Source organism: Mus musculus, chromosome 12 (genome assembly GCF_000001635.26).
Source record: "Mus musculus strain C57BL/6J chromosome 12, GRCm38.p6 C57BL/6J".
In the NCBI taxonomy this organism is placed as follows: Eukaryota; Metazoa; Chordata; class Mammalia; order Rodentia; family Muridae; genus Mus; species Mus musculus.
In genome coordinates this window covers 63,375,572-63,398,687 of record NC_000078.6, presented here as the reverse complement: position 1 = coordinate 63,398,687, position 23,116 = coordinate 63,375,572, and positions in this window count along the sequence as shown.

The following is a 23,116-nucleotide window of genomic DNA, read 5'->3' as shown; positions in this document are numbered from 1 at the left end:
AAGATCAAGTGACCATAGGTGTGTGGGTTCATTTCTGGGTCTTCAATTCTATTCCATTGGTCCACTTGTCTGTCTCTATACCAGTACCATGCAGTTTTTATCACAATTGCTCTGTAGTAAAGCTTTAGGTCAGGCATGGTGATTCCACCAGAGGTTCTTTTATCCTTGAGAAGAGTTTTTGCTATCCTCGGTTTTTTGTTATTCCAGATGAATTTGCAAATTGCTCCTTCTAATTCGTTGAAGAATTGAGTTGGAATTTTAATGGGGATTGCATTGAATCTGTAGATTGCTTTTGGCAAGATAGCCATTTTTACAATGTTGGTCCTGCCAATCCATGAGCATGGGAGATCTTTCCATCTTCTGAGATCTTCTTTAATTTCTTTCTTCAGGGACTTGAAGTTTTTATCATACAGATCTTTCACTTCCTTCGTTAGAGTCACGCCGAGATATTTTGTATTATTTGTGGCTATTGAGAAGGGTGTTGTTTCCCTAATTTCTTTCTCAGCCTGTTTATTCTTTGTGTAGAGAAAGGCCATTGACTTGTTTGAGTTAATTTTATATCCAGCTACTTCACCGAAGCTGTTTATCAGGTTTAGGAGTTCTCTGGTGGAATTTTTAGGGTCACTTATATATACTATCATATCATCTGCAAAAAGTGATATTTTGACTTCCTCCTTTCCAATTTGTATCCCCTTGATCTCCTTTTGTTGTCGAATTGCTCTGGCTAATACTTCAAGTACTATGTTGAAAAGGTAGGGAGAAAGTGGGCAGCCTTGTCTAGTCCCTGATTTTAGTGGGATTGCTTCCAGCTTCTCTCCATTTACTTTGATGTTGGCTACTGGTTTGCTGTAGATTGCTTTTATCATGTTTAGGTATTGGCCTTGAATTCCTGATCTTTCCAGAACTTTTATCATGAATGGGTGTTGGATCTTGTCAAATGCTTTTTCTGCATCTAACGAGATGATCATGTGGTTTTTGTCTTTGAGTTTGTTTATATAATGGATTACATTGATGGATTTTCGTATATTAAACCATCCCTGCATCCCTGGAATAAAACCTACTTGGTCAGGATGGATGATTGCTTTAATGTGTTCTTGGATTCGGTTAGCGAGAATTTTATTAAGAATTTTTGCATCGATGTTCATAAGAGAAATTGGTCTGAAGTTCTCTATCTTTGTTGGATCTTTCTGTGGTTTAGGTATCAGAGTAATAGTGGCTTCATAAAATGAGTTGGGTAGAATACCTTCTACTTCTATCTTGTGAAAAAGTTTGTGCAGAACTGGAGTTAGATCTTCTTTGAAGGTCTGATAGAACTCTGCACTAAACCCGTCTGGTCCTGGGCTTTTTTTGGCTGGGAGACTATTAATAACTGCTTCTATTTCTTTAGGGGATATGGGACTGTTTAGAAGGTCAACTTGATCCTGATTCAACTTTGGTACCTGGTATCTGTCCAGAAATTTGTCCATTTCGTCCAGGTTTTCCAGTTTTGTTGAGTATAGCCTTTTGTAGAAGGATCTGATGGTGTTTTGGATTTCTTCAGGATCTGTTGTTATGTCTCCCTTTTCATTTCTGATTTTGTTAATTAGGATTTTGTCCCTGTGCCCTTTAGTGAGTGTAGCTAAGGGTTTATCTATCTTGTTGATTTTCTCAAAGAACCAACTCCTCGTTTGGTTAATTCTTTGAATAGTTCTTCTTGTTTCCACTTGGTTGATTTCACCCCTGAGTTTGATTATTTCCTGCCGTCTACTCCTCTTGGGTGAATTTGCTTCCTTTTTTTCTAGAGCTTTTAGATGTGTTGTCAAGCTGCTAGTATGTGCTCTCTCCCGTTTTTTCTTGAAGGCACTCATAGCTATGAGTTTCCCTCTTAGAAATGCTTTCATTGTGTCCCAAAGGTTTGGGTACGTTGTGGCTTCATTTTCATTAAACTCTAAAAAGTCTTTAATTTCTTTCTTTATTCCTTCCTTGACCAAGGTATCATTGAGAAGAGTGTTGTTCAGTTTCCATGTGAATGTTGGCTTTCTGTTATTTTTTTTGTTATTGAAGATCAGCCTTAGTGCATGGTGATCTGATAGGATACATGGGACAATTTCAATATTTTTGAATCTGTTGAGGCCTGATTTGTGACCTATTATGTGGTCAATTTTGGAGAAGGTACCATGAGGTGCTGAGAAGAAGGTATATCCTTTTGTTTTAGGATAAAATGTTCTGTAGATATCTGTCAGATCCATTTGTTTCATCACTTCTGTTAGTTTCAGTGTGTCCCTGTTTAGTTTCTGTTTCCATGATCTGTCCATTGGTGAAAGTGGTGTGTTGAAGTCTCCCACTATTATTGTGTGAGGCGCAATGTGTGCTTTGAGCTTTACTAAAGTTTCTTTAGTGAATGTGGCTGCTCTTGTATTTGGAGCATAGATATTCAGAATTGAGAGTTCCTCTTGGAGGATTTTACCTTTGATGAGAATGAAGTGTCCCTCCTTGTCTTTTTTGATGACTTTGGGTTGGAAGTCAATCTTATCAGATATTAGGATGGCTACTCCTGCTTGTTTCTTCATACCATTTGCTTGGAAAATTGTTTTCCAGCCTTTCATTCTGAGGTAGTGTCTATCTTTTTCTCTGAGATGAGTTTCCTGTAAGCAGCAAAATGTTGGGTCTTGTTTGTGTAGCCAGTTTGTTAGTCTATGTCTTTTTATTGGCGAGTTGAGACCATTGATGTTAAGAGATATTAAGGAAAAGTAATTGTTGCTTCCTGTTATTTTAGTTGTTAAAGGTGGCATTCTGTTCTTGTGGCTGTCTTCTTTTAGGTTTGTTGAGGGATTACCTTCCTGTTTTTTCTAGGGCATTGTTCCCGTTCTTGTATTGGTTTTTTTCTATTATTATCCTTTGAAGAGCTGGATTCGTGGAGAGATATGTGTGAATTTGGTTTTGTCGTGGAATACTTTGGTTTCTCCATATATGGTAATTGAGAGTTTGGCTGGGTATAATAGCCAGGGCTGGAATTTGTGTTCTCTTAGTGTCTGTATAACATCTGTCCAGGCTCTTCTGGCTTTCATAGTCTCTGGTGAAAAATCTGGTGTAATTCTGATAGGCTTGCCTTTATATGTTACTTGACCTTTTTCCCTTACTGCTTTTAGTATTCTATCTTTATTTAGTGCATTTGATGTTCTGATTATTATGTGTCGGGAGGAATTTCTTTTCTGGTCCAGTCTATTTGGAGTTCTGTAGGCTTCTTGTATGTTCATATGCATCTCATTCTTTAGATTTGGGAAGTTTTCTTCAATAATTTTGTTGAAGATGTTTGCTGGACCTTTGAGTTGAAAATCTTCATTCTCATCCACTCCTATTATCCGTACGTTTGGTCTTCTTATTGTGTCCTGGATTTCCTGGATATTTTGATTAGGATCTTTTTGCATTTTCCATTTTCTTTGATTGTTGTGCCGATGTTCTCTATGGAATCTTCTGCACCTGAGATTCTCTCTTCCATCTCTTGTATTCTGTTGCTGATGCTCAAATCTATGGTTCCAGATTTCTTTCCTAGGGTTTCTATCTCTAGTGTTGCCTTGCTTTGAGTTTTCTTTATTGTGTCTACTTCCCTTTTTAGGTCTAGTATGGTTTTGTTCATTTCCATCACCTGTTTGTATGTTTTTTCCTCTTTTTCTGTAAGGACTTCTACCTGTTTGATTGTGTTTTCCTGTTTTTCTTTAAGGACTTGTAACTCTTTAGCAGTGTTCTCCTGTATTTCTTTAAGTGATTTATTAAAGTCCTTCTTGATGTCCTCTACCATCATCATGAGATATGCTTTTAAATCTAGGTCTAGGTTCTCAGGTGTGTTGGGGTTCCCTGGACTGGGCGAAGTGGGTGTGCTGGGTTCTGGTGATGGTGAGTGGTCTTGGTTCCTGTTAGTAAGATTCCTCCATTTACCTTTCGCCATCTGGTAATCTCTGGAGTTAGTAGTTATAGTTGACTCTGTTTAGAGATTGTTCTTCTGGTGATTCTGTTACCGTCTATCAGCAGACCTGGGAGACAGATTCTCTCCTCTGAGTTTCAGTGCTCAGAGCACTCTCTGCTGGCAAGCTCTCTTACAGGGAAGGTGCGCAGATATCTTGTATTTGGACCTCCTCCTGGCCGAAGAAGAAGGCCCAAAACAGGACCTTTCTCAGACAGTGTGTTGCTTTGGCAGTTCCCAGGTGGTACAGACTCTCACCTAAGCAGACTAAATTCCTAAGTTCCTTGGAGTCCCGGGACCAAGATGGCGACCGCTGCTGCTGTGGCTTAGGCCGCCTCCCCAGCCGGGTGGGCACCTGTCCTCCGGTCCGGAAGGTGGCCGGCTGTCCCCGGCCCACACAGGGTGCTGCCTCAGCGCCTCTGTGCTTCTGCCTGTTCCAGAAGCTGTCAGGTTCTCTGGCGCACCCTCTCACCTGTTCAGACTAATTTCCTAAGTTCGGCGGGTCTCGGACCAAGATGGCGACCGCTGCTGCTGTGGCTTAGGCCGCCTCCCCAGCCGGGCGGGCACCTGTCCTCCGGTCCGGACGGTGGCTGGCTGTCCCCGGCCCACAAAGGGTGCTGCCTCAGCGCCTCTGTGCTTCCGCCTGTTCCAGAAGCTGTCAGGTTCTCTGGCGCACCCTCTCACCTGTTCAGACTAATTTCCTAAGTTCGGCGGGTCCCGGACCAAGATGGCGACCGCTGCTGCTGTGGCTTAGGTCGCCTCCCCAGCCGGGCGGGCACCTGTCCTCCGGTCCGGAAGGTGGCCGGCTGTCCCCGGCCCACACAGGGTGCTGCCTCAGCCCCTCTGTGCTTCTGCCTGTTCCAGAAGCTGTCAGGTTCTCTGGCGCACCCTCTCACCTGTTCAGACTAATTTCCTAAGTTCGGCGGGTCTCGGACCAAGATCTGCTGCTTATGTTCTTGCACATGCTTTTTGCCATCTGGTTTTCTCTGGTATTAGTTGGTCTTACTGTCTCTGACTGGAGCTTGCCCCTCCTGTGGGCCTATATGCCTGTGTAGGCACTCCTGGTGAGACCAGCTCTGTCTTGGTCAGACTTTGCATATGGAGGGCTGTGGAACAGCCCCAGCTCCCTGGTGGAGATGGAGACCAAAAGGATTCTGTCCCAGCCACCCCATTGTTCCTGTGCCCTGTATGTTCCTGGCTGGTTCCACTTTGCACAGTTATTGGAGCGAAAGTAGTCATCTCACCTCTGAGCTGAGGAGCAAGAGCACTCCTAGGAGCTCTCTCCTGGCAGGATCTGCATACAGGATCTGCATAGAGGGCTGTGTAATAGCCAGAGTTCCCAGGTGCAGATGGAGACTGAAAGCACATTTCATCTTTTATCCATGTATAGTTTTAAATATGATGGTGTTCACAAAATTACTCCTTGCTTTTACGTTTAATAATTATTTTCTACATTGGGTTTGATTACTTCACCAAGCATTATCTTATAAATACCTTAATTTCATAGAATTTTCTCTATGTTCTTGCATACTAGCTATTAAAAGAGAGTGGATTTTAGTGTATTCATTCTTTATGACTTATAATTATTAATGGATTCAAGGTTACATTTTCATACATATATTTTATATATTTAAATTAGATCAAGGGGCTGGTGAGATGGCTCAGTGGGTAAGAGCACCCGACTGCTCTTCCAAAGGTCCGAAGTTCAAATCCCAGCAACCACATGGTGACTCACAACCACCCGTAATGGGATCTGATGACCTCTTCTGGTGCGTCTGAAGACAGCTACAGTGTACTTACATATAATAAATAAATAAATAAATCTTAAAAAAAATTAGATCAAACATATTTATCTCCTCATAACTTACTACTCTTACATGAGGAAAACATTTAAATACCTTTTCTTTCATCCTTTGCAATGTACACTCAATTAGATATATCCACAACCAGCCTACTGCATAGGAGAACATTAGGCTGATTGATTCTTATGTAAGTTTAAATCAGACCATTGATGTAGAAATATATTTTTCATTGATGTATTATCCAAACATCAAATATGATATTTGAAAAAAACTTAAAGATTTTAAGATAAGGTGGAATCATTTTCTATTTCTGTTAAGTAGCCTACATCTTTTGGAAATCTACTTAGAATGCGTTAAACTTACTACAGATAAGTATAATAAGAATCATTACTGAATTAGAATTTCATCACGTATTTTTTAATGTATACATGCAATATTAAAATAACTAATGATGCTTGAACTAGAACAATTACATTTTGAAAATTAATTTTTAAAAAGTTTTTAAGCAGTAGAGCCCACTTAAAAGAGACAGACATTTACTAAAATAGTATGGGGAGTCGGGAGAGAGGAGAAATCTGCAATCAGGATATAAAGTGAAATTAAAAAAAGAAAACAATTAATAAAATAGGTTTAAAATGGGGAAAAAACTACTGAACCTATTAATCAATCTTAAGGGCACGAGTTTTTAAGTTAGTTACTATCAACTAGCTCCATGATAATTGAAAAAAATTAGATCTGGAGTGTATTTTATTAAAAAAGGTAATCAAAACCTGGAAAGAAAAAAAAATACATATCTTTTCTTATATTAACTTCCTACCTTACAACACCCATTATATAATTACAAATAGGACTGAGTGTGGGTAAAATCTATACACCTGGTATGAGGAACACAGAGAGAAAGAAGGTGTTGGGAGTTGGGAAAGAAGTAGGAACAATAGGCTTTATATGAGATGAGGGTATAGCAGTGCAATGGTCGGGGTGTGGAGGAGAAGGTAAGAAGGAAAATATTAATAAAATAGTGTTGGAAAATGTAATACTTAAAACTAATACAATGGATGCTGCTATTTTTAAGAATAAGTGACAGAAGAATAGTTTGACCAAACATGATTAGTTGGCAGAATTATTAAGCATTATAGCTAGGTTAATTGAGACTGTTTTCCTCTTACAGGGTGACCCTCTTCCACAACTTCTTCCAGCTTTTCTCTAACGCATCCACAGGGGTCAACAGCTTCTGTCTACTAGTTGGGTATAAATATCTGCATCCAACTCTTTCAGCTGCTTGTTGAGTCTTTTGGATGTTCAGCCCCTTTTTGGTGAGCACTCTATAGTCTCAGTACCTCTTGAGCTGGATCCTACTTTGAGCCTTTCACTAGACCTCCTTTTTTTCCCAGTCTCTTCTCCATTTTTGTCCCTGCAGTTCTTTCAGATGGGAACGATTAAGGGTGAGAGTATTTGACTGTGGATGGCAACCCCATCCCTCAGTTAATGTCCTATCTTTCTGCTGGAAGTAGGCTCTACAAGTTTCCTCTCCCCATTGTAGGGCATTTTTTTATCTAAGGTCTTTCCCTTTGAGTCCTGAGAGTCTCTCACCTCCCAGGTCTCTGGTACATTCTGGAAGGTGCCCCCACCTCCTTGCTCTTGAGGTTGCCTGTTTCCATTTCTTCTGCTGAACTCCAGAGATCTCTCAGACACTGGACCACCAACCATACAGCATACACTATGATATGAGGCCCCCAACACAGCAGACAATTGGTGGGTGTGGGATCAGCCAGAGAAGATGCACTTAACCCTTAAGAGACTGGAGGCCCCAGGGAGTGGTAGAGTCTAGTGGGGTAGAGACATCTACTTGGAGATGGGGGACAGGTCAGGCTGTATGGAATGCAAAACATTCAGAGGGTGGACCAGGAGGGGGATAAAAATCTGGAGTGTTAAAAAAAACATTAAATAGAAAGAAAGAAAGAAAGAAAGAAAGAAAGAAAGAAAGAAAGAAAGAAAAGAGAGAGAGAGAGAGAGAGAGAGAGAGAGAGAGAAAGGAAGAAAGAAAAAAAGAAACTGTAGCTAATTTGATGTAACAGTAATAAGGAAAGTGTGTTTGCTTTTAATGTTTGACAGGGGTAATTCTTTGTTTAGTGGTTATCTTCATTATAGGAAATAAATGCTTGAAAAATATAGATTATGAGCATTCTATAAATAATGGGCCAAACTTGAATAGTCTGATGCATGTTTTCCCGAAGCTTTTAGATGTATGTGCATCAAAATTGTACCTTTATTCCCTTAATGCATAAGTATAGTTTAGAATTGAAAGCCTACCAAGTTTATTTTTGAGGAATGGGAGTACACTTAAAAATTTATCACTTTTCTAGGGCAAAATCTTTGCATTCTAAGGTTTTGATGATCAATTTAAAAATAAATAAAAACACCAAAGAAACAGAAATAAAGCACTGCTATATAAAAGGGAGCAAAAGAAAGAAAAATGGTGAGACATACTTCTCAGAACTAGGAAATTAAAAACTGCACTTTTAGATTTGATGATTCTAATTCATGGTCAATTTCTACTTAAAATTATCTGTATTGCTATACAAAGTGTATGAATTTTTAAAACACAATATACTAAATATATTTGTGTTTTCATTATAGAAATCAAAATATAAACACATAATCACACATAAATTTCTGGTCAACTAAAACAGTACAAATTCGAACAGTAAATAATGCAAATTATAATAAAATTCATATAACTATTTAGTTTGCCAACATGATTTTAAACTGTTAAATTTGTGAATGTCCAGTAACAAACTTAAATTTTATTTTTATAATTAGAAAGGCTAAATTAAATGTTTTAGTTTTACCAATTTGTCAAATTATAATAGGACTCAAAGATAAAATATTGATATCCCATGTAAAATTGAACTTTAAATACCATGTATATATAAATTTCCCCTTTTTTTATGTTTATGGATATTTGTGCATGCATGCATGCATGTTTGTGCATCTCCTACTTCAGAAGAGGGAATAAGATGTCCTGGGACTGGGATCACAGATGATTGTGGTCATATGAGTCACTATGTTCAGACTGGTAATTGAACTCCCATCATCTGTAAGAGCAACCTTTCTCCAACTTCAACAATGAACACATTTATTTTTACATGGGTCATTAACGTGTGAAGCATACTTAGGAGGAAAAGTATTCATTATTATCAAAACAAACTCTATCTAAAATTTTTATACTTTGATTTATTAAATCTTTCAATAATAAATCAGATATATGAGAAAAACATTTCTTGTTCAAAATAGGCAAAAATATATCATTTAAAAACAGTCAAACAAATATACATTTTTGAAATCTATGCAATATAGGTTATTAAGTTAAATGAATTATTTACACACTTTAAGACAGTACATCAACTAAAATATTTCACACATCAAAATATAAAGGCTAGTCAAATGTTGAATATTAGATTAAATTTAATTGTAAGTATTCCTCACAGGAAAAAAAAAAGCTTATGTATTTTTATTCAGATAAAATATTTATGAATATTATAATTTAAAATATTCAATGCTCAAGAAACAGTAGCACTTTAAAATACATACATTATTATATACTCACTTGTAATGTTTTAATACACCAACCACTTAAATTGAGCATACACAATAGTTAACAAAATTAATGGAGAAGGAAGCATTTTACAAGGATGAAACCACACATAGCCCATAAATTCATGCAAAAAGTACTCAGGCTTTTAAATAATTGTGGAACTGCAATGGAATTCAACATATTATATCCAGTTGTTGAAAGAAACTTGAAAAATTGACAATGATAAATGATAGCAATGGTAGTTAAAAAAAAAAACTACTGTGTGAAAACATTATGTAAAAACCAACTAATATGGTAAAATAAATCATGTATTCTACTGAATCCAATATCTCATCTACTTTCACATAGGTAAGAAGAGAAGTAATAAGGTGTTTAATGTGGCAATGTATTATGATATTAAAAAAATCACAAACACCATTTAAGTTGTAAAATGGAAAATATAAATGATGACGATGTTACAAAATATTCAGTATTATAGTTCAAAATAGTGTAAACCATCAGTGTAAATACATGAAATACAAAAACAGCTTTATAAATATAAATTGAAAAGAGTATTTGCCAAGAGTGTTTTCTAATTAGTACCCCCTAGTCGGCCATCATTGGGAAGAGAGGCCCATTGGTCATGCAAACTTTATATGCCTCAGTACAGGGGAAAGCCAGGGCCAAGAAGTGGGAGTGGGTGGGTTGGAGAACAGGGTGGGGGGAGGTTATAGGGAACTTTAGGGATAGCATTTGAAATGTAAATAAAGAAAATATCAAAAAAAAAGAAATATAAAAAAAAATCCAAAATTATAAAAATAAAAAAATTAAGTTTTTCTTATATATCCATACAAAATTGTTAATAATGTAGCAATGTATTTGCAGTTATAGGAAACATATTGAACAGAATGACTATTTTTCTATTTGGATGAAGGAGGAATAAAAAATTATTTAAATATTTTTGTGTAAATTATTTATTATGTTTAAAACACTATTCAACAAAAGCTATCAACTGGTGATGTGAAAAGGTAGGTAAATGTAAATGTTAATGTTCTAGAAATTGATAATTGCTCATATTTTACCTTCTAGGTGAACTTAGATAAATTTCTCCATTTCTTATTAAATCATTTAACCTCTCCATTTCTTATATAGAGTAGCAATTGCATCATTTTATTTAAAACAAAAACGATTTTAATGTCTATAAAATCCTCAAATTTCTAATATTTATTTCTCTGTAATAATCATTGTGTCCTTAAGTAATTGATAAAATTTTCATAAAGATTGGTAGTATGCATGTTGCTGCTATTTAATTTATTAAAAATAACTTAGATAATGTTATATTGAACTTTTTATTAATTTGACTTGTTTTTTTAATAACTGCATGTGTGAGTGTGTTTGCATAAATGGTCTATTTTGTGAACTCTGAGATAAGTGTTAAAATACACAAGTGGAAAAAAAATAAGTAGTACCAGTCAGTGGTGGCACATGCCTTTAATCCCAGCACTTGAGAGGCAGAGACACATGGATTTCTGAGTTTGAGGCCAGCCTGGGCTACAGAGTGAATTCTAGGACTGCCAGGGCTACACAGAAAAGCCCTGTCTCGAAAAAAAAAAAAAAAAAAAAAAAAAAAAAAAAAAAAAACCTAACTAACTAACTAACTAACTAACTAAATAAATAAATAAAATAGGAACCTTCCTAGAGAGAAAATGTTCAACTACTTGCTTCTTAAAATTCTCATGACAATCAGGGGCTGAAAGATATGAGACGATGTGAAGGCATTACAGAAGGGATTAGGCAAGAATGAAGTGTTTGATATACAGTACACTGGATTCAATGAGACTGTGTTCACAAGAGTCAAGAAAGGAGTTAATTCAACCAAAACTTCAGCATGGGTATAGTATTTTTTTGGCTTCGTGGCAACCCGTGGTAGTCACAAGGCAAGAGGGGCCTTTGATAGGTCTAAATGACTTAGAGTAGAATAGGAATAACTTTCTTACAGTGCTAATGTAACCAAGAGGAAATAGCCAAAAGGACACAGCAGACAAATGGGTCTCTCCACGTCAATCAAAGGCATATGTGGCAAGATATGCATCAATCTACATTTCCTAGAGAAAAACAAAAGATAAAAAGACAAACACTGTGCTAACAAGCTCTAGAAGAATGTAAGCCTAGCTGAAGTTCACACCACTACATGATAAGTCAATACAGCTTAAAAAGATTAAGATTTCTTTAAGAGTTGGCAGACATCTTACTCAAAATATATAATATGTTTCTTCCCTGCCTGGCAATATATTAGTGTTTCATATCATTTACACAATATGGATCCCTTTCAGCAGCCAGGTGCTAATGAAGAGGCAATAGAAACAGGGTTGTTAACTGTTAGAACCAGGTGTCTTATTCAGGAATGGCAAAAAATACGAAACAAAACAAAACAAAAACAAGAAAAACAAAAACCAACCAAACCAAAAACAAAAACAAACAAACAAAAAACAAACCCCTAGAACTTGTCCATCTTCTCTTTTAGGTTGGCACAGTGCTTATTGGTAAAGCTAGCCTTCCTAGCTGTAAGCAGATAAACAATAAGGAATATAAGAGGAAGAGTCTGGATGTCCCATGGAAAGTAGATGGGGATTATGAAGGAGCACTATTTCTCATAATTGCCTCTTAATTCCAAATTATATTCTTATGAAAAAATAATTCAAGAGATGAGATTCATTCATGGTATATTAGACCTTGTTAACGCTTCTTTTCTAGTGCCCTTGTGTTGTTAAAGATCAATTGGCTTTTGTTTAGAGTAGAAAGAGTTTGAATTTCAGATATCCTACCTAGTTTTGTAAAAGTATCTTTTCATAACACTTACCCTTGAATGTCTTCTTTCATACAAATTAAAACATATATTTGAATATAAATTCTACATATGAGAGAAGCAAAATTATTTCTAGTTGTATTCATTCTCCTCTGAATGTCATACCTTCATCTTTATTTACATTAGACTAAATTTCACTGTGTAAGGCAAAAAGATTGAAGGGAAACTTCTTGCAAACTCTGCAATATCCTTTCTTTGGTGACATTTTAAACTGTCACAAAGTACAACCTACTTGTATAATGAGAATACAACCTGATGATGTACCTTACCTGTTATTTGATACTGAGTTGACAGTAACCACCAAACAATGGTATAAAAAATAGTTAAGGCTTACTATAATGCAATTGAACAACACTTCTATAAATTATAAATTAATAGTAAATACAATAATGACATGTTTCATTGTCTCTGGTTTATGTGGAGTTCCTTGATCCACTTAGATATGATCTTAATACAAGACAGGAATGGATCAATTCGTATTCTTCTACATTGTAACTGCCAGTTGTGCCAGCACCATTTGTTGAAAATGCTGTCTTTTTTCCACTGGATGGTTTTAGCTCCCTTGTCAAAGATCAAGTGACCATAGGTGTGTGGGTTCATTTCTGGGTCTTCAATTCTATTCCATTGGTCTACTTGTCTGTCGCTATACCAGTACCATGCAGTTTTTTTTTTTAATCATAATTGCATAATTGTAGTACAGATTTAGGTCAGGCATGGTGATTCCACCAGAGGTTCTTTTGCCCTTGAGAAGATTTTTTGCTATGCTAGGTTTTTTGTTATTCCAGAAGAATTTGCAGACTGCCCTTTTTAATTCGTTGAAGAATTGAGTTGGAATTTTGATGGGGATTGCATTGAATCTGTAGATTGCTTTTGGCAAGATAGCCATTTTTATTATATTGATCCTGCCAATCAATGAGCATGGGAGATCTTTCCATCTTCTGAGATCTTCTTTAATTTCTTTCTTCAGAGACTTGAAGTTCTTATCATACAGATCTTTCACTTCCTTAGTTAGAGTCACACCAAGATATTTTATATTATTTGTGACTATTGAGAAGGGTGTTGTTTCCTACTTTCTTTCTCAGCCTGTTTATGTGTGAGCTTGTTCTTCAGGTGACTCTGTTAGCCTCTATAAGCAGACCTGGGAGGGTAGCACTCTCCTTAGTTTCAGTGGGCAGAGTATTCTCTGCAGGCAAGCTCTCTTCTTGCAGGGAAGGTACCCAGATATCTGGTGTTCGAACCGACTCCTGGCAGAAGTTGTGTTCCACTCACTAGAGGTCTTAGGATCCCGTGTGGAATCCTGTGTGGGCCCTTGCGGGTTTCAGGCAACTCTGCTGGCAAGGTAGCCCGGGGCTCGAGTGGAGCAGAAGGGGCTTGTGCCCCAGGTCAGGCCCGGGTAGTCTGCTTCCCTATGTACCGCTCACCATTTACTTTGATGTTAGCTACTGGTGTGCTGTAGATTGCTTTTATCATGTTTAGGTATGGGTGGGCCTCCAATTCCTGATCTTTCCAGGACTTTTAGCATGTTAGAAATGGCAGTTTCTCCAAATTAGATCAGTCGTGGCTAAAGCTATATAAGAATTATTGAAAACAGTTCTCTCTGATTGAAACAATGGTAAGTTTTGTTGAATGAAAGATAATTCTATTACTATAGCAACAGTCTGATCTGGAACTATCATGATCACTGGAAGTTCTGTAAATGCATCTTTCAGACAAAAGAATGGATGCTCATAGATATTTACTATATAAGTGCTACTTCATTTGTACTCAATATCCATTTCTTTGGAATGACTTATATATAACCCACCAACAGGGAATAGAGTCAGTCAAGGTGGAGATTGCATTGTGTTAGGAGCATCTTGAATTTTTGGTAAGAAGGACTTAGTTATATACTAGCAGACCAGGAGGCAGAAAGGAAGACATGCCTTTGTCCAGCTTCCTCTCACTTCTATTCCCTTTATTCAGTACAGGACTTTTCTCCTAAAGAATGAAGTATACTAGTTATATCCAGGGAGGAGCTTTCTCAATTAATTTGTTCTCTCTAACAAATTCATTCAGATAGCCAAGTTCTGTATCACTAATCTCTCTCTGTGTCTCAGTGTGTCTGTGTCTCTGTGTCTGTCTGTCTCTCTGTCTGTCTGTCTGTCTGTCTCTCTCTCTCTCTCTCGGTCTCTCTCTCGGTCTCTCTCTCTTTCTTACAATTATTATCTAGATCTGAATTTTTTTTACATATTTTGTATGTGACATAACATTTACATGTGACATAGATTAGTAAAATTAGGTTATCAAGGAAACAGTTTGTCCTAATAGAGTGAAGATTACAGATGGAACATATATCAAAAGTGAACAAATTTATGAATATATATCCATATATGCACATATATATGCATATAAATCCCTATATTTGCAGATGAATTATTTTACTTTAAAATTGTTAGAAATTGAACATTTTATGTAGTTACAGTAGTATTGTCTCTCATTTTATTAGTGAAATATTTTCTATTTTTTATTCTATACTAATTGTACTATAGAAAGTTTTAGATAGTAATTAAACAAAAAAAATTTGAATTTAAAGTATAAAACATAGTGGACAATGTTATTAGGCATGGATGTCTTTCATATTTCCTGGATAAGAAGAATTAATCAAAATACCTGGACATTATTAGCCAGAATAAATGGAGTCAAAATTTAACCAAGAATTAAGTTTCCTTGCTCCACTGAACTATATTGAACAATGAGATTATATACATAAAAATACTTGAATCCTTCAGACACCATTTAAAAAAAAATAATACCAAGTAAACTAAACAACCCACAAAAAAAGTTATGTCTAGAAAATGACATGTTATCTCTCTGTACATTCTATGACACAAAGACCAGTGCCATTTTTATCATTTAGAAATATACCATGTGAAACTTAAAATTTAAATTAAAAATTATTAAAGAAACATAAAAGTTGAGAAACATTTATTCACTTGTGGCTCTCATTTGTCAGTGGCCTTGAAGATGAGCATATCTTTGGCCACTTTGACGTTCACATGAGTGTGTTCTAAGATGATATATAAGTCATTGCTTCCTAGGGGTGAATTAGAAGTACCTAGAATCAGAATTGAGTGTTTGATGTGATATTTTTGTTTTTGTTTTTTTGGTTTTTTGAGACAGGGTTTCTCTGTATAGCCCTGACTGTCCTGGAACTCACTTTGTAGACCAGGCTGGCCTCGAACTCAGAAATTCGCCTGCCTCTGCCTCCCAAGTGCTGGGATTAAACGTGTGAGCCACCATGCCCAGCTTGTGATCTTGTTTTATTTAGTTGATGACATCATCTGTCTTTTATTTTTGAGGAAAACTCTAATTTAAATATTAATAATCATAATTAAACATATTTTAAATACTATGTTACTTGTTTACTTAATGGACCAATTTTTAAACAAATTTATAATAAACCATATTATGTAAACAAATTAAAATATTTTTTCACTAATTTCTTAAAGTAGTCTGGTTGACTATGCAATTTAACAACCATAGTTTATGTATTTTTAACTTAAGCCACCCATAATATTTAGTCCTTCTGCAAATTATTATCTGTCTTTTACATGTCTTTCCTCATTAGATATTCTTCATACTAATTGTTATTACAAGATTTCTGGTGTTTCGATACCCTTGTTCTTTACCATTTCAAAGACAAGAAACATCAGGCTAAGTATGAAATTATTATGAAATAGGTGAAAGAATATGTCCACAATTGATTATTTAATTTCAACTTCTAGTTTTTGGCTTTGATATTTCCCATTCGCAGATTCTTGTAACTTTACTGAAAAGCACAAACTGATGGAGCTAAAATATATGGCATCTGATTGAAAGGTGTACCGTTTGCTCATTTTCTCCTAAGTCTTACACAATGCATATGTTTCTGGCAATGATGACATATGCTTGTAATCTCAGCACCTTGGAGGCTGTAGCAGGAAAAGTAACTGCAGAAGCATCTGGGCTACACAGTGAGCATCTGCCAAAAGGAAATTAGTGCCACTTTAAAATTTTGATATTATTTTTACTAAAAATCATATGCCTAAAAGATATTCACATTTTGTCAAATATTTTTAGAAATAAATTTCTCATCTGATTTTTCAAAATAAAACTGTAGTTCATATGGTTTCTGCCATTTGGAAAGAAAAATAGAAATACATTTAAACTATCCAAAATCAAAGAGGTATTACAAATGTAGGATTTGAACTAAAATATTTCAAATATAGGTCATTTATATATTTATAACTGAGTATTTCCTAGAAACAGACAATATGTAAAACATATTTTGACCTTGTTAAATGCAATAATATAACAAGACTAGAATAAATTTTATAATTTTACAAATACACTAGATATCTGGTTTTTTGCTAATGAGTATTATAAGTTAATCCTTATCTCTCTTTTTATATATATGAAGAAGAAAATAAAAGGAAAAGAGGGGTCATGAAGATACTATTTTTCTTTTAAGCTAACCTTGAAATCTAATGTAAATTTTACAGAAAGTTTGCAGACACAATACTGTCTTTAAAAATTTGCATTCTCGAAATAATATTGGTTAAAAATATAGTTTATGAAATCAGTGCAGCATTTTTCCCATAGCTGTGTAATATTTCAGGAAGTGTAAATTCTCAGTAGAAAAGTTAGGTGTAGTGTTTTTTTTCTTGACATATTTCCTTTCAATTTAAATAACCTGCTTTTCTTTCTACTCATTTTCAACATGTGGTGCCTTGTAGCTTTTTACTAATGATTGCTGATGCTTTGCTTCCTGTAGGAACCAAAATTGGATTCAAAAAGAGGAAGTCACCTTCCTAATTTTATCAAGGATAATATTTTTGAGGAGAAAAAACTCAACCAAAACAAAAAGGGGGATCTTTTAAATAGGTTGCTGTAAAAGTAAATTATTTACCAAGCTGATCCCTTCTTGGTCAAAACAGATATGACATTACATTCTCAATAAGATGTAAATTTTCTTTGACAACACTATAGATTGTTTTCTAATAGCAACTATGTTATATGTGGGTTTTTTTTTTTTTGGTAGATAAGCTTCCATTTTCTTTATTATCAAGTGGCAGACATCATTGTTGTAGATTTTAGAGAATTTTCAACACACATGCAAGCTTACAATAACAGTCCTAGTGATTAAGCTTATCTTGACTTTCAATGAGGCTGTTTCAGTGTTACTCCTTATTGTTTCCTCTTCTGTTTTTGTTTCTGGTGGTGGGGATTAAATGCCAGGCCTTATATATTTTAGGCAAGGCCTCTGTGACCGAGGAATAACCCTAGGCCTTAAATCCCCATTTGTTAATCATTTTCTTGATATATATCCTTTTATCCTTTTAAAGCTCACTAAAACTTGATTAAGAAAAATATTGTTTTGAGAAATAGCTTGAAAACCTAAACAAATGTCCCTATAAATACTATCCTTTTCCTAAGAGAAATGCAGTAGTTGGATGCTATTGTGTTTCCACCTGTGCTCGGCTCTTATGTTGATCTCTGTGGTATCACTGTGAGATGGACTTTATTTATTTATTTATTTATTTATTTAATGTACGTGTGCTCTGCTGCATATACAACTGCCTGCCTGAAGAGGGCATCAGTTTCCCCTGATAGATGGTTGTGAGCCACCATGTGATTGTTGGGAAGTGAACTCAGGAACTCTGGAAAAACAGCCAGTGCTCTTAACCACTAAGCCATCTCACCAGTGCGAGATGGACTCTTTTTTTTTTTTTTTTGAAATCCCAACAAATTTTAATCTTTTCAATTGCTAATTCATTTGTACTAAAAATAAGAAAGTAGTGAATTCCTGAATCAAAATAGTTCATAAAGGACATATGCTAAAATATACTTCTAGCAGCTAAACAACTGATCAATTCAAATAAACTATACGAACACTCATGAATGTGACAATATAATTAGATATAATTTTAGTTAGATCTGATGAATTCAAAAAGAGAAAGTTCATATAAGATAACCTTCATTTACAATGTCAGATTTCTGGGTCCTATAGAAAAATTTTAGTCAATCTTTTATTCAGTAGCACAATTGTTGGGCAGTAAATGTTTGTATATAATTTTATCTTGAAGTTAGCTATTTCGCTTTTTTTTATTATTTTTATTAGGTATTTTCTTCATTTACATTTCAAATGCTATCCCAAAAGTCGCCCATACCATATTCCCCCAACTCCCCTAACCACCCACTCCCACTTCTTGGCCCTGACATTCCCCTGTACTAAGGCATATAAAGTTTGCAAGACCAATGGGCTTCTCTTTCCACTGATGGCCTACTAGGCCATCTTCTGATACATATGCAGCTAGAGACACAAGCTCCAGGGGGTACTGGTTAGTTCATACTGTTGTTCCACCTATAGGGTTGCAGATCCCTTTAGCTCCTTGGGTACTTTCTCTAGATCCTCCATGGAGGCCCTGAGATCCATTCAATAGCTGACTGTGAGCCTCCACTTCTGTGTTTGCTAGGCACCGGCATAGCTACACAAGAGACAGCTATATCAGGGTCCTTTCAGCAAAATCTTGCTAGTGTATGCAATTTGTGTCAGCATTTGGAGGCTGATTATGGGATGGATCCTCTGGTATGGTAGTCTCTAGATGGTCCAATCTTGCATCTCAGCTCAAACTTTGACTCTGTAACTCCTTCCACAGGTGTTTTGTTTCCAATTCTAAGAAGGGGCAAAGTGTCCACACTTTGGTCTTTGTTCTTCTTGAGTTTCATGAGTGTCACAAATTGTATCTTATATCTTGGGCATTCTAAGTTTCTGGGATGATAACCACTTATCAGTGAGTACATATCATGTGAGTTCTTTTGTGATTGGGTTACCTCACTCAGGATGATGCCCTCCAGGTCCATCCATTTGCCTAGGAATTTCATAAATTCTTTTTTTTTTTAATACCTGAGTAGTACTCCATTGTGTAAATGTACCACATTTTCTGTATCCATTCCTCTGTTGAGGGACATCTGGGTTCTTTCCATCTTCTGGATATTATAAATAAGGCTGCTATGAACATAGTGGAGCATGTGTCATTCTTACCGTTTGGAACACTTTCTGGATATATGCCAAGGAGATGTACTGTGGGATCCTCCAGGAGTACTATGTTCAATTTTCTGAGGAACCGCCAGACTGATTTACAAAGTAGTTGTACAAGCTTATGATCCCACTAACAATGGAGGAGTGTTCCTCTTTCTCCACATCCTCCTCAGCATCTGCTGTCACTTGAATTTTTTATCTTACCCACTCTGACTGGTGTGAGGTCGATTCTCCGGGTTGTTTTGATATGCATTTCCCTGATGATTAAGGGCTCTGAACATTTATTCAGGTGCTTCTCAGCCATTCCATATTGCTCAGGTGAGTATTCTTTGTTTAGCTCTGAGCCCCATTTTTTAATGGGGTTATTTGATTTTCTGGAGTCCACCTTCTTGAGTTCTTTATATATATTGGATATTAGTCCCCTACCTGATTTAGGAAAAAGGTCCTTTCCCAATCTGTTGGTGGCCTTTTTGTCTTATTGACAGTGTCTTTTGCATTACAGAAGCCTTGCAACTTTATGAGGTCCCACGTGTTCATTCTCGATCTTACAGCACAAGCCATTGCTGTTCTATTAAGGATTTTTTCCCCTATATTTTCGAGGCTTTTCCCAACTTTCTCCTCTATAAGTTTCAGTGTCTCTGGTTCTATGTGGAGTTCCTTGATCCACTTAGACTTGACCTTAGTACAAGGAGATAGGAATGGATCAATTCACATTCTTCTACATGTTAACTGTCAGTTGTGCCTGCACCATTTGTTGAAAATGAGGTTTTTTTTCCACTGGATGGTTTTAGCTCTCTTGTCAAAGATCAAGTGACCATAGGTGTGTGGATTCATTTCTGGGTCTTCAATTCTATTCCATTGGCCTACTTGTCTGTCGCTAAACCAGTACCATGCAGTTTTTGTCACAATTGCTCTGTAGTACAGCTTTAGGTCAGGCATGGTGATTCCACCAGAGATTCTTTTGTCCTTGAGAAGATTTTTTTTGCTATCCTAGGTTTTTTATTATTCCAGATGAATTTGCAGATGGCCCTTTCTAATTCGTTGAAGAATTGAGTTGGAATTTTGATGGGAATTGCAATGAATCTGTAGATTGTTTTTGGCAAGATAGCCATTTTCATTACATTGATCCTGCCAATCCATGAGCATGGGAGATATTTCCATCTTCTGAGATCTTCTTTAAATTTCTTTCTTCAGATACTTGAAGTTTTTATCATACAGATCTTTCAATTCGTTAGTTAGAGTCATGACAAGGTATTTTATATTATTTGTGACTATTGAGAAGGGTGTTGTTTCCCTAATTTCTTTCTCAGCCCATTTATTCTTTGTGTAGAGAAAGGCCATTGACTTGTTTGAGTTAATGTCATATCCAGCTACTTCATTGAAGCTGTTTATCAGGTTTAGGAGCTCTCTGTGGAATTTTTAGGGTCACTATAAGTGACTATCATATCATCTGCAAAAAGTGATATTTTGACTTCTTCCTTTCTAATTTGTATCCCCTTGATCTCCTATTGTTGTTGAATTGCTCTGGCTAGGACTTCAAGTACAATGTTGAATAGGTAGGGTGAGAGTGGACAGCCTTGTCTAGTCCCTGATTTTAATGGGATTGCTTCCAGCTTCTCACCATTTACTTTGATGCTGGCTACTGGTTTGCTGTAGATTGCTTTTATCATGGTTAGGTATGGGCTTCCAATTCCTGATCTTTCCAAGACTTTTATCATGAATGGGTGTTGGATTTTTTCAAATGCTTCTCTGCATCTAATGAGATGATCATCTGGTTTTTGTCTTTCAGTTTGTTTACATATTGGATTAAGTTGATGGATTTCAGTCTATTAAACCATCCCTGCATCCCTGGAATGAAACCTACTTGGTCAGTATGGATGACTGTTTTGATGTGTTCTTGTATTCGGTTAGGGAGATTTTTATTGAGTATTTTTGCATCAATATTCATAAGGGAAATTGGTCTGAAGTTCTCTATCTTTGTTTGGTCTTTCTGTTTCTAGGTATCAGAGTAATTTTGGCTTCATAGAATAAATTGGGTAGAGTACCTTCTGCTTCTATTTTGTGGAATAGTTTGTGTAGAACTAGAATTAGATCTTCTTTGAAGGTCTGATACAACTCTTCACTAAACCAATCTGGTCCTGAACCTTTTTTGGTTGGGAGACTATTAATGATTGCTTTTATTTCTTTAGGGGATATAGGACTGTTTAGATCATTAACCTGGTCCGGATTTAATTTCTTTTAACCTTGTATCTGTATAGAAATTTGTCCATTTCATCCAGGTTTTCCAGTTTTGTTGAGTATAGCCTTTTGTAGAAGGATCTGATGGTATTTTAGATTTCTTCAGTATCTGTTGTTATGTCTCCCTTTTTATTTCTGATTTTGTTAATTAGGATGCTGTCCCTGTGTCTTCTAGTGAGTCTGGATAAGGGTTTATATATCTTGTTGATTTTCTCAAAGTTTGAGCTCCTCATTTGGTTGATTCTTTGAGTAGTTATTCTTGTTTCCACTTGGTTGATTTTGCCCCTGGGTTTGATTATTTCCTGCTGTCTATTCCTCTTGGGTGAATTTGCTTTCTTTTGCTCCAGAGCTTTTAGGTATGTTGTCAAGCTGCTAGTGTGTGCTCTCTCTAGTTTCTTTTTGGAGGTAGTCAGAGCTATGAGTTTTCCTCTTAGAAATGCTTTCATTGTGTCTCATAAGTTTGGGTATGTTGCGGCTTCATTTCATTAAACCCTAGAAGGCTTTAATGTCTTTCTTTATTCCTTCCTTGACCAAGTTATCATTGAGAAGAGTGTTGTTCAGTTTCCACGTGAATGTTAGCTTTCTATTATTTATGTTGTTATTGAAGATCACCCTTAGTCCATTGTGATCTAATAGGATTCATGGGAGAATTTCAATATTTTTGTATCTGTTGATGCCTGTTTTATAACCAATCACATAGTCAGTTTTGGAGAAGGTACCATGAGGTGCTGAGAAGAAGGTATATTCTTTTGTTTTAGGATAAAATGTTCTGTAGATATCTGTTAAGTCCATTTGTTTCATCACTTCTGATAGTTTCACTGTGTCCCTGTTTAGTTTCTGTTTCCATGATCTGTCCTTCTGTGAAAGTGGTGTGTTGAAGTCTCCCAAGATTATTGTGTGAGGTGCAATGTGTGCTTTGAGCTTTACTAAAGTTTCTTTAATGAATGTGGCTGCCCTTGCATTTGGAGGATAGTTATTCAGAATTGAGAGATTATCTTGGAAGATTTTAACCTTTGATGAGTATGAAGTGCCCCTCCTTGTCTTTTTTGATAATTTTGGGTTGAAAGTCGATTTTATTAAATATTAGAATGGATACTCCAGCTTGTTTCTTCAGACCCTTTGGTTGGAAAAATTTTTTCCACCCCTCCATTTGTGGTAGTGTCTGTCTTTTTCCCTGAGATGGGTTTCCTGTAAGCAGCAAAATGTTGGGTCCTATTTGTGTAGCCAGTCTGTTAGTCTATGTCTTTTCATTGGGGAATTGAGTCCATTGATATTAAGAGGTATTAAGGAAAAGTAATTGTTGCTTCCTATTATTTTTGTTGTTAGAGTTGGCTTTCTGTTCTTGTGGTACTCTTCTTTTAGGTTTTTTGAAGGATTACTTTCTTGCTTTTTCTGGGATGTGCTTTCCCTCTTCATATCATGGAAAGATAATGTGTGAATTTGGTTTTGTCGTGGAATACTTTGGTTTATACATCTTTGGTAATTGAATGTTTGACTGGGTATAGTAGCCTGGCATTTGTGTTCTCTTAGTGTCTATATAACATCTGTCCAGGATCTTCTGGCCTTCATAGTCTCTGGTGAAAAATCTGGTGTAATTCTGATAGACCTGCCTTTATATGTTACTTGACCTTTTTCC